At 37.5% G+C, this 12,345-nt stretch overlaps 1 protein-coding gene across 2 annotated transcripts in view; it reads left to right on the top strand.

The window, feature by feature from the left end:
• Positions 1-693: 693 nt before the first annotated feature.
• The window catches only part of XIRP2 (xin actin binding repeat containing 2), a 71,588-nt gene continuing 59,936 nt past the window's right edge, over positions 694-12,345 (top strand). For both annotated transcript variants that reach the window (XM_019804422.2, XM_019804423.2), the window contains exon 1: positions 694-864. The gene's annotated coding sequence lies outside the window, so the exon portion shown is untranslated. The remainder of the gene's footprint in view (positions 865-12,345) is intronic.

Consider the following 12,345-nt stretch of genomic DNA (forward strand, 5'->3'; position numbering starts at 1 on the left):
TCTTCTAGGTCAGGTCATGCTGAGTAAGTAGGGAGGCAGCAAAGGATATTTAATATTATTATCTCAGGAGCATGTGAGGTGACTCCTTGCCCTGACTGCTCTTCCTCACGCCAAATAATTTTAAGCTAGAACGCCTTCTTATCTCTTCTTTCCTCACTCTTTTTAACCAAAGAGCACTTTCTTTACTTATACAAAACTACAATAGTGTTTTCCTTGCATGTGAAGCCTCAAAAAGCAAACAAACATTTTCCATACCTAAGAACGAGTTCTAAATAAAAATAATGTTTCCTCTTCCTGAGGATCCAAATTTGACTGGGATACATTAGAACTTTTTCTACCTGCTTTATCTTCATATTCTTGACTCTTTAAAGATTAAAGTTATTCAAACGGATGAGAGTAATTCAAAGCCTTTAATCCCTCCTTTTCCTTATCGGTGCTTGTTGTTGTTTAGGCTTCCTTTCGAAGTTGAGAGTTGGCTTGATGGTCATGGCTGCAGAAGGGGGTTTGATTGACTGCACATGTGTTAAAGCCATGCATACATTACTGAGGACACTATGAGGCAGAGTGCCCTCAGAGACACACTTCTGAAAAGAGTAGTTGACTCAGGCCCCACCTATACAGAGCTCAGTTCCTAAAAATAGGTGCCAAGTTGCATCCTTTAGACGCAGGGCTAAAATAAATTCAGCCGTCCCATCTACTTGCTTGATAGACCCTTCCGTGGAGCCGGCCTCCACTCAACCGACTGCTTTCAGGGGACTGGGAAATTTGCTGTACATGAAACAAGGGAGGAAGTTCATCGGCGAAGAACTGTAAAGATACATGACATTTTCACTAACTCGGAGTTAGGTCTAACTATTACAAAAGGTATGTGTGATATAGTCATTGATATATATCTGCTTCCTGGGTTGTAATATGTTCTCACTGATTGCTTGAGATCAATGAAGACCATAGGTCAAATTGTAATTGTTATAAAAGAAAATATCCAGTCAGATTTTGTTTTTATGACAATATTTGGTATGACTTTATATTATTATATGTAAGACTTCGTATATTAATCTCTGCCAAATACTTAGCATGTTTCATAGTTGGTGTTGAAGAATAATGAACCAAACCTTAAGCTAAAGTCACGAGTGAAAATTATACTTTAGCTTATAGCTAAAAGAGAAAACTAAAAAAATTAGTGTAGCTTCTATGACCATAAATTAATAAAATACACAATGAATATACTAAAAAATGTAAATTGTGTTACTTGGAATTTGGTGAGGGAAAGGAAGAGTTTAAATTATCTTCAACTGTTGCAGCTTGCTCAGACGAATATATTGAAAATTATTCTTTTTCCAGCCTTAGTTTGATTTTGTACTTCTTGCCCCAGCCACAGTCTCATCTCCTTTGGGAGTATTACTGGAGTAAGGATTAAAGAATCAGGTTCTTAGATGTTTTGCAGAATTAAGAAAAGCACTGCCAGTTGGATCTGCCAGCCCTAATTATAGTAACTACAAACTTAAAGAGAGAAGACTGAGATTTTACTTTAAAGGTATCATGGCCTATATACTGTTTCAAATGGATTTTTTCTGTCTTCGATTGCCTGTGAACGCTTTAATTTGGTCCTGTTGTGCCTTAAGTGTTTAGATGTTAGAGATTGAAGTGATTTGGGACAGGCATTATAACAGAATATCTAAAGACACCAACTAAAAGCAAGGACACTTTAAGATTACATAATACAGGGTTTAAATATAGCCAGCTGGTGCTGAACTGAAAGATATTTATTTTTACCAGAGCTCCATTTGGTCACTGACGAGCTGTAGGTTGTTTAAATTATTTTAAAATTTCATGTGCAGAGTGCCAAAGGACGAGTAAAATATTTACCTCAGCTACATTCAAAGCCATGAATTTTAATATGAAAGAGCACCTGTTCTGAGTTTTAAAGATATTACCATAGAGTGGCAAAATATTGGATCAGAAATGAGGGAGTCTTGAATTCTATGATTAAATATTTCTCTACTTCTCTGCCTAATCTTTGAATATTTTACCTTCTTACTATTAACATGTAAATGAACAACTAGTCCCATCTTTTAAAGTCAGCATTGGGATGTCTGCAAATATGGCAAAGTGCCAGCTGTTTGGGAGGAATGTAGTCCAGAGGAAATGTTTCTGCTTTCGTCTGATGTTGGGCATCTTTAAGATACGGCTTCCTTCAACCACCGGAAAAATACAAGTAGACATTCTTTAATGATCACAGAGGGCTTTACTTCAAAAGATGTTCATGCAAAAATGTCAGCCTAGGCCTCAAGTCTTCTGTGATTGCAGAGGAAGAGAGGGTTGGTTGCCTTTCCTCTGGGTTTTTTTGTGTTATTTTTGGGTAAAAAGCCTGCAGAGTTCATAGATCATTTCCAGCTGTCTACCACTGATAGCTGTCTCTAGTCAGCCAGCTCCCCTGTTCTGTCTCTCATATTTAGCACAATTGAACAACTTATGTACGTCAGTGTTCTTTTTACTTGTTTGGTAAAATATTACTTATGATGAGGCGATTTGGAGTTGAACTCTCCTGGTAATCTTGGTCCTGGGAACTATTTCCTCTCCTCTCTGTTTCCTCTCTGTCTTTGCCTCACACAGACACACAACTCTGGGCACTAAGAGACCATTTTTTAAGACCTGATTCGTAGCTGGGAGTCATGTCTAGATTCAGTAATTTATAGAGCAGGGCAGACACTTAATAAGTGCTTGGCGGTGTAATTCCAACATTTTTGATTGAACAATCTTTGGGGGACAGAACTTAATTGACATTACATTGTCCTTTTTATTTGCTTCCCACCTCCTATTTTGAAGCATTCAAGTTACACTTTGAAATTTAATTAAATTGTAATTTGTTTTTTGTTCATTTGTTTTGCTTCTGAAGCAGACACTTGATCATTCAAATTACAGGCTCATCCCTTGCAGAATGGCGGGTAACTTCAGCTTTTTCTAATTCAGAAGTAACTTTTTTAGAACACTGATTTATTCCACATAGATGCATAGTCTTTATATGACTGTGTGATATGTTGCAGTGTTGTTGTTGTTGTTTTCCTGACAACACATGTGTGGTGTTTTGTGCCACCAAACAATTCTCCAATTCTCTGACACCAACTGGGTATACAACTTAATTCAATTTTCATACTAATCCCCAGAGTTAGAGCAGACGCCACAGACTGCCCCCATTTCAGCCACTAACTCAAGAATAGCCAAATAGAAGAGATGCATAGGGCAAAGGGGGGTGGAGGAGAGTGGCGCAGAGCCCCACACTCTCTCTGGGCTCCATACCCATCAATGTGTTCACCAACCTAGAAGCTCACCAAACCCTGTTGTTTAGGGTTTTCATCAAGATTTCATTACGTAGGATGATTGACTAAATCATTGGCTACTGGTTATTGGATTCAATCTCTAGCCCTTTTCTCCCTCTCCAAGGTGGGAAGTGGGGTTGAATGTTCTAACTCTTTAATCACTGAGTTGTTTTGTCTGGCAATGAGCTCCCATCCTGAAGCCATTTCTACTCCCCCTTAACCCCCACAAGAGACCAGGAGTCATCTCATTAGCATACCAAAGACACTACCAATCAAGAGATTCTAAGAGTTGTAGGAGCCAGGGACAAAGGCCAAGGTTTTTTGTTTTTTGTTTTTTTTTTTTTATGTCACATATGTCTGCAAAATCTCTTCTCTTCTGAACTGCTGCCTATGAACTCCAGAGGAAAACTTTCATACTATTTACTTTCCTAATCATTAGAATCCATTTCTCGCAAACTTAACTAACCTGAATATTTTTGATTTGTACAGTATAACGAGTAAAAGCACAAAGGACAATAACAATTGGGCAACAAAAGGAGCAAAGATTTTATCTTCTTAAAAATGTTGAAAATCAGCAAACTCAGTGAATTATTTGTATCAGTTTAGATATAACAGATGATGATATGTCTCTATTTACCGACTTTTTGAGAGCCTAAATGATGGCATGAAAATAATCTGCCAGTGAGCTGTACAGTAGGTAATCCAAATTCCTGGTAGAGTGGCTGGACTTCTTAAAATATTGCCAAGTATAAAAGGCATTTATTACACAGATAGCACAAAGAACCTCAGTGACTATTTGGTGTAACGCTTTCAAGTCTAGATAAGAAAACCAGGGCAAAGGAACATTAACTCTTATTAAGCACAGAGAGCTAGAAGCCAAGTCTCTTGACTTCTATTTCAATTCTATATGTCATTCAACAAAGCTTTATGCCATAACATCAACCCAGTCCCATTCCACTCCCATGACTTGCAATACCTTTCGAGGTACACCTTAATAAGGTCCTTTTTTCCTGCAGGTTTTTAATGCTTTTTGTTTTGTATTTCCTATTAAAAATTATGAAAAATTGTGGGAAAGGAGATCTGATCCACATATTCAGTTAAAATTAAAGATATGATGATTGTTTTATTTTTTTAATTTTACTAAGCATTTAAGTTCGCTCATCATCTTCTGTGTTAGATGAGCTCTTTCCCCCACTGCCTTCTCACTGGCACATGATTTTTCGCTGCTCTTTCCAGCAGACCTTCAGGTAGATTTGTCTTCTACATTTTTCTAATTGTTTGCAGGATATATCCTGCTGCCTGGTGAACTGAACACTTTAGATATATCTGACTGTTCGAAAGTAAGTAATTGCTAAATTGTTCCAGGCATACACATGATTTAAAATAAATATGATACTAAAAGAATTTATTTTGGGAAATTTCTCTGTTTGTAAAAGATACAGTAACATCTTCTTAAAGAATCTGAATATATCAGCATGTGTATTTCTAAATGCATTAACTTGGTAGTTACTAACATTGAAGAGCTAAAAAAAAAAAAAAATCGTATCACCATTAACTTTACAAGCAAAGTCCAGCATTATAAATGGTTTCCAAACATGTTCTCAGTGTTCTTCATTTAAAGTTCAGTAAATGTGGAATGAATATAAACTAATGTTTGAATATCATTTAATTTAATTTTTTAACTCATAGGAACTTAATTGCACTGAAATAAAATGTAGGTAGAATTTACATTATAAAGTGAGTGGGTTTTTTAACTATATTTCTCTGTTGTTGATGATAATTTTGTTTGTTTGTTTGTCGTCAATACTGTCATAATAATTTAGCCTTACCTTATCTAGCCAGTAAGCCTTTTTGTCAAATAATTTGAGGTTCATAGGTAACATAGTAAATACGCGCTCCAGGGAAACAACGAAAAATCTTTTTGTAAAGCTAAGGATTACCTTTTAATGTACCTGTTGTGTAAGTTAGAATTTTTGACTCTCCACACAAGGGTTTTATTGCTAAGTTGGAATATTTCTGGAAAAGAGACAAGAACAGAGTTTGTTCACATTATTAGAGGTTGTCAATTCCAGCTACAAGCTCTATCTAAAATTCACTGCGTCTGCTTTCTGTTGTATCCCAAGCCATTTTCCTGAGTGCTATATAGTGTGGAAGTCCGCTGTTCTGCTACAAGGGTGAAGCCCAGCAGCAGTTTTCAACTGGAACACAGGGGCTAGAGCTAGGGATACCAAAGGAAGAACACCTGACGGCAAGCAGCAGCTCGCTGAGTTCCTTCTGTCCCCTGAACCATCCCAGTATGCTCAGAGTGCGAGCAGAACCTCATTACGGCCTTTACTTCTTCAGAAGAAACTATGCTTGCCCTCTAGTCCCAGAAGACTCAAAACCATATATTTTTAGGAATGTAACTGTATTAGTGCATGTCTGCTGCAGTCCCTGACTCATTCTGAAATGGGAATAATTTTAGGATTCATCACCCATCGGTCATCCAGAACTGGACAACAGCCCCGACTTTTACTCTGTAAAATATCAGAGAAGTGAAATTTGAAAGGAAGGCATGTGTTTGTGCTTAAGTCACTATCTTTTTTTTTCCTGAAAAGATCTAGTCCAGCTATTGCAGTTATCAACTCAAAACTATTTATAGTTTCTAATACTCCACCCTTTAAATAGAAGCAGTAAATTACCTCAGACTTCAATGTTCACCTCTTTTCATTTATCTCACCACTTCAACCCAACTGGTCCCAGCTTCTTGACTGTGTCATTATATTCTGTTATTACCACTTCTTTCCATTACGTTCCATCATGCTCATATATATTTACATACATATATATATGTATGTGTATATTCTTTTCTGTAAAGTATGGTGTTACTTCTGCCTTCGTATTGTTTTCCCTTTCTTTTACATTCTCAAAGTGCATTTGGATGCTCAAATAAAGAAAACTAATCTTCAGACAAAAGCCAATAACCACAATATCATCCACAATGACATTTCTTTTTATTCTTTGCATAACATTGTGTGGAGAGCCTGACACAAAATTTTGTAAACATTTATTGAGAAAGTGCCAAACTACATTTTTATAACAATAGCAGGAATAATAGTAAACATAAACATTTTCTATGGGAATATTTACCCATGGATAGGTTTATTTTAAAAGTTCCAGGAGCTGATGTATAAAATTTCATTACTGATACCATCTTTACATTTTAATCAATCTGAATAGTTCTTGAAATCAGAAAGATTTCTCAGATAATATAACATGTTCTCTCTCCTTGTCTTTCGTCTTCCTTCTTTTTTATCTCATGTCTATTAAAGACCTCCTATCTAAGGAATATATTCCTTAACCCTAAAACTGAAATTATCCTTAAGATGTATACAGTGTCCTCAGTTTATCAGAACCAAACAAACACTATCTCGTAGGGCCAGAAGAGGTTCCAAATAAACCCCAGATAACACTTTATTGGGAAATCAGAAAATACTATCACCTGAACTCTAGTTAGTTAAACACAGACTTTGGAACCAGACTGCCTGGTTTTGAATTCTGACTCTTACACTTACCAACTGGATGACTTCAGGCAAATTATTTAATATCTCTGTGTCTATTTCCTCATCTGAAAATGGGGATTCTATTAATATCTACCTCATAAGGTTGTTTTGAGGATTAAATAAATTCGTATTTGTGGATCGACTTAAACAATAGTGCCTGGTACATAGCAAATGTCGTAAAAGCTTCTGCTATTACTGTCATTATTGTTGTTTAACGTATGAGGCTAGTACAGCATAATAACCATTATCTCTTTCTCGGAGAGCAAGATAAGAAAACAAAGTACTAAGTTTTCCTAGACGCTGAACATTCAAAAAAAAAAAAAAACAAAAAACACCACACTAAAAACTGTTTAAGCGAGAAAATCAGCTACCTGATTTAATAGAGTATTCTGTTGTTAAAGGCATCCTTACCTTGCAGAGATGCACTTTTCAGCTCAAATTAAATTTCTGTCCTCTCTGGAGTTGTAGAAAGCTATTAAGTGCTCTCTTTCTATTATAATAATTCCAGCACTTGAAACCAATAACCTTCCTATTATTCTTGATGTCAACATCACATTACTTCAAGAAATCGAACCCTTTGACTACCCTCAATCCTAATGACTCTGTCCCTTTTCTGATGGAGCTGCTCCCAGCCACTTATTGAACCTCGTCATTGCTTTGACTTAGTTCTTGGACTCTTGACATATAGACCACAGTTTTCTTTATTTTCTACTAAAACTGATCTTGGCCCCCAGCATAATCGTCCCCTCCTCAACACAGTCTGCCCATCGGCTTCTCTGCTTTTATTTGTCTCATTGCTCTGTATCTTGGTCCACTTGGCAGTGTCTGAGTGAAGATGTAAAGAGAATACTCAGAGGGAGGGAGGCACTGAAAGATGGGACTGTAGGGACCAGACTGTTTATCAAGGGAATCTGAGCAGCAAAGGCAAAGAAGAATCCAAAAACTTGAAAAGAAAGCAAAAAATCAGGACACCTGGGTGGCTCAGTCAGTTAAGCATCCCACTCTTGATTTCAGCTCAGGTCATGATCTCAGGACCCTGCTCAGCGAGACATCTGATTGAGATTCTCTCTTCTTCTGGCCCTCTCACTCATGCACTCATTCTCTCTCTCAAATAAATAAAACAATCTTTAAAAAAATAAAAGAAAGCAAAAGATCATGAGCCAATGAAAGGTGCAATGCATCATATTTGAGGGATGGAGCCAAAATAAACAGGAAAATAAATGGCAAAGTCAGAAGTAAAGAGGACTAGAAACAAGTAGGACTGGAGCCTGTGATAGACTTGGGCATGCATTTCAAACTAAGGCCAAGAACAATTCAGGAGAATTAGAGGCCTGGAGTTAAGGGCGCCTGGCTCCAGGCTTCAGGGATGGATCTAAGTGCTTAAAGGAACCATATTAGACCTAATGCTCCCTCAGAGGACCCCATTGTCAGCTGCAATGGTACAGCTTCCATTGACCCCCCCTTGTTTCATTTGTCCCCGTTCTTGAGCTAAATTCACCTCACCAAAAACCAATTCAACATTTTCCCCTAATGTACGATTTTTGCTTCCATCCCAAGGCTGCCTCTCTCTCTATATAATACATAATATAATATATATATTGACTCCTTATCACATTCACCATTATTCCTGACAATCCCAGGTGTTGTCTATTCTAATATACAACTGGAAAATTTGAGAATGGAAACAAGTTTGTGGGTAATACTTTAAAAAAAAAAAGAATATGTTGAATTTTAAAAGGTTTGGCAGTGTACAGTTAGGACTTAAGTAGTCATCAGAGATAGGCACTGGGCATAATATAGATGAAGCCGAAAGCTGATGGAGTGAGTATGGTAAGACAAAAACAGAAGACTAGGGAGGCCCAGGAGACTATACATGGTCAGGTGTCAGGAATTTTTCAGGAGACTGGTCATGATAGATGAGTGTTGTTTGTACCCGATCTAAGCTACTCACCAACTCCGTACTCAGGTTTGAGATTTTATAAAGAACAATGCAAAGAGTGCTGCAAAGCATGAGCATTTTTAATTCCTCCTTCTGAGATACTCTCTGTAATGACAAGTGTCAGGTTTGGTGAGGTTTATGACATTTTCCTCAGGCCCTGCACTGCTGGTGAATGAGACCTACGGCTTTCTGTCACATCTGCTTTCCTTGGCAAGCTTCCAACTCGGAAGTGCACTGGGACACCCTGAAAGCCTACTGAGGTCCTCCTCCTAGATCTCGCAAAACAAACAGGATACTGCTTGTGATGAGATGGTCCTCCAAGGAAAAATGTGTGTGTATCAGTGTTTGCATGTTCTGCCCATACTCCTATGCTTGGCCCACTGGGCAGGGAGGGTACTGTTTTCTTCTGTGCCAAAGTGTGATGGAGACATGAATGTATCTGGAATTTTTTAGCTACAATATTTTTCTAATTGCTTTCTCCAGATATGTAATAACAGGAGAATTTCTGGCAGAAATTTAATTTGGCAGAAAGCCCAAGGTTGACTAGTTTCACTTTTCAAGCAAACATTTTTGTGCAGTTCTAATTTTCACTTGCTCATGTGGTATCCTGCGGAGCATTTTTGGTGATGAGCTAGATTTCATTGTGGGAGACTCACAGGTTCACAGGCAAGAAGTTTATTTTTGCTCCCTCCTGGAAGCTCTAATCCCAACTTTCACATCCCTGGGCTGCTTAAATAACTTCTGTTGCAGAATTTGGAACTTGTTTTCTACCCTTGAAAAAGAAGTAGGAGAGGGAAAGTAACAAAATCTGTCAACAGGAACCATCAAAAGATGGGCATTGAAACTTGCACTATTATTTCTAGACCAATTCATTTGAAAAATGCTTAATGGTCATCCACGGTGTATCAGTCATGATGTCAAATGTTAAATACCTATGAAGTTGGCTGTCTTGATCTCAACTGTCCATCTAGAATTTTAGTTTCAGATAATAATAAAAATTGAATAACCGCTTCTGCAAAAATGTTAGGAAAGGCTCTGGCACTCATTTTTGGGAAAGCACAAACATATCCTTCTTAGAAATGCTTTATATTCTTCCTATTCCCAAATAAGGGCACATGAGGAGCATTTCTGGCCACTGTGTGATGGCCCTCCTTCCATATTCATGCTGTATCTGTTGCCATTTTGTAAACTGATGAAGCTAAGAGATTCTTTGGGTGAAATCAGGGTAGATATGGTTATGCAGACAACCGTTAGACTTAAGAGATGGAAACTGATGTTCAGCTCCAGGTTAGTGGTTGATAACCTTCAGCTGTCATGCTGTGTCTAAAATTTTAAAAATAATATTTAAAGACAAAGAGACGCTTAACTTTATAGTCTGAGTTCTTCCCTTTCAGGTGAGTTGTCCTAATACAGTGGCAGGTCACACTAAGTTGAAATGACTTGTCCATCTGCCCAGGGCTTTTGGTGCCTAAAAGGAATAGTCTGGGGAAGTGATTCTAAAGCTTCATATGGAATTTTACAATGAAACCCAATACCTAAATTTTTAAATTGCCTTTTTACATTTCACTCCCCCCAACTTCACTCCTTTCACCTTCTTTTACACTTGAGTTTAAATATCATTGGTCTAGGAAGACTTTTGTTTGCAAGTTTTAATTAAATTCTTTGTTGTTCACAGATGTCACTGTCTTAATGTGCAGGGAAAGAGCAAGTTTTAATCTGAATAACATTTAAAGGGTGATTTTTACACTTCACCCTTTAAAAACAGGAGTGAAATAAACAGCATAAACTGATGGTGCACTTATAGGATTGGGTTTTGAATCTGAGAGAAAGGAAACAAATGTCAATGCCAGATTTGTAAAGATAAATAAGTATAAATAAATTAAGGGATGATGAGACTGACTAACTATGTACTTCATGTGTATCTTAAGGAGGGCAGACTATTAAATTACATCCACTCTTTGGACCGATCCTAGTACTGTCATTTCATTAGGAAACTGACATCATCTTTTTCTTTTGAAGTTACAGTCTGCGTTTATATGCAAAGAGCACAGAGGGCACCTTACTGGTGACAGAGAGAATAGCCCAGCACCAGCATCAGTTTTGATACATTAACACTATTACACTTTAACTTATAAACATCCTGTTCTATATTTAAAAGACTGTTCGAAATGTGTAGAGCATTTTCTAGTGTCCCTATATTTATGGGGACAGTAACCAGAAAGTATTTGGGACAGTACAAACGTGTGACCAAGATGCCAATTACCTTTCATTTTAGACTACATCAGAAGAACCTATAGGTTTGGTAAGAAAAACAGTATCCTGCCTGGATTCTTAACATTTCTGCTGAACATTAGCACTCTTGTCTTCCTGCCCAAGATTAAATGATTAAAGACCACATCATTTTGAAAGCGTTCATTTTCTTAAGTGGAATTTTTCTAAGTACATCACTGCTCTACAAGAGTGAACTTACTTCCAGAAGACTCAGGATATTTACAGAGCAATATGTTACATTATTTCATCATTTTCTCTTATCCCTCGATTGCTTAGATTTTCCAAAAAAATTTTCAGTAAAGAAAGTATGTAGAATCGGCGTGGTTTCCCTTCTTTGATCAAGCCAATCAGCCATGAAGTTCAAAAGAAAAAAACAACATATTAAAGGATCTGTTGTTTGTGGACTTGGGCAGAGAAAACACTTTAAACAAAGACTTAAAGTCTTTGAAAAGAGTTTGTGTCAATTCAGAGACGGAATTTCTTTAAGACAAAGGCTTAAATTAAATATATTTTATTATTCAGAGGAAAAGGGTGATTGGTAGAAGAAAAGCTGCCTAAGTTGGTGAGAGTCAGAATTTGATGATTTGGGCTTTCTTTTAATATCCTTTGCCTCATGCTAACCTTTGGAGAGAGGTGAAAGTTGGAAAGAGAGTAAAACATAGGGAAATTCATAAAAACAGATCCAGAAACCTCTGGCCGTTCCAGAATGCAACTAGCACAGAAATGATTTAAAGTCGTAGTCAGGAAGTAATTAACTTCCCTGCTTCTGCCTATCCACAAACAACTTAAAGGTGGGTATGCCAAGGAGGTGTTTCTCGAAGCTGCAGGTTATGAAAGCGTCGTCATCTCCGTGATATTACTGTTGCTCATTTTTGCCCTGTTGATGCCAACAGCGTCCTTGGAACTAAACAGAACAGTTCAGGGCCCATGAACTAGCTTTGTATGGAATTTTACAAAGCCTATGAGAGAAAAAAGTAGACCATTTTCGGGAAAGACAGACTCGAACCTAGTGTGCCTGAGTCATCTCCATCTACCAACAATTTGCTTCGACCCCAGATGAAGTCATTTTTGTGTAATCTGGAGGTCCTGATGGTTTTAGAGGTGCTGGTGGCCGTTTTGACTCATTTGTTCCTGCACTGCCTTTCAGAGGCCCTCATGTTTGCTGCTAATCACAGACTGAGCTTGATGACTCCGTCTGCGGTTGAGAAGTGATTACATTTGTTTGGCATTTCTCAAGTTCCAGCCTACAAAAAAAAAAAAAAAAAAAAAAAAAAAA

Source organism: Ailuropoda melanoleuca, chromosome 2, assembly GCF_002007445.2.
Source record: "Ailuropoda melanoleuca isolate Jingjing chromosome 2, ASM200744v2, whole genome shotgun sequence".
Classification (NCBI taxonomy): domain Eukaryota; kingdom Metazoa; phylum Chordata; class Mammalia; order Carnivora; family Ursidae; genus Ailuropoda; species Ailuropoda melanoleuca.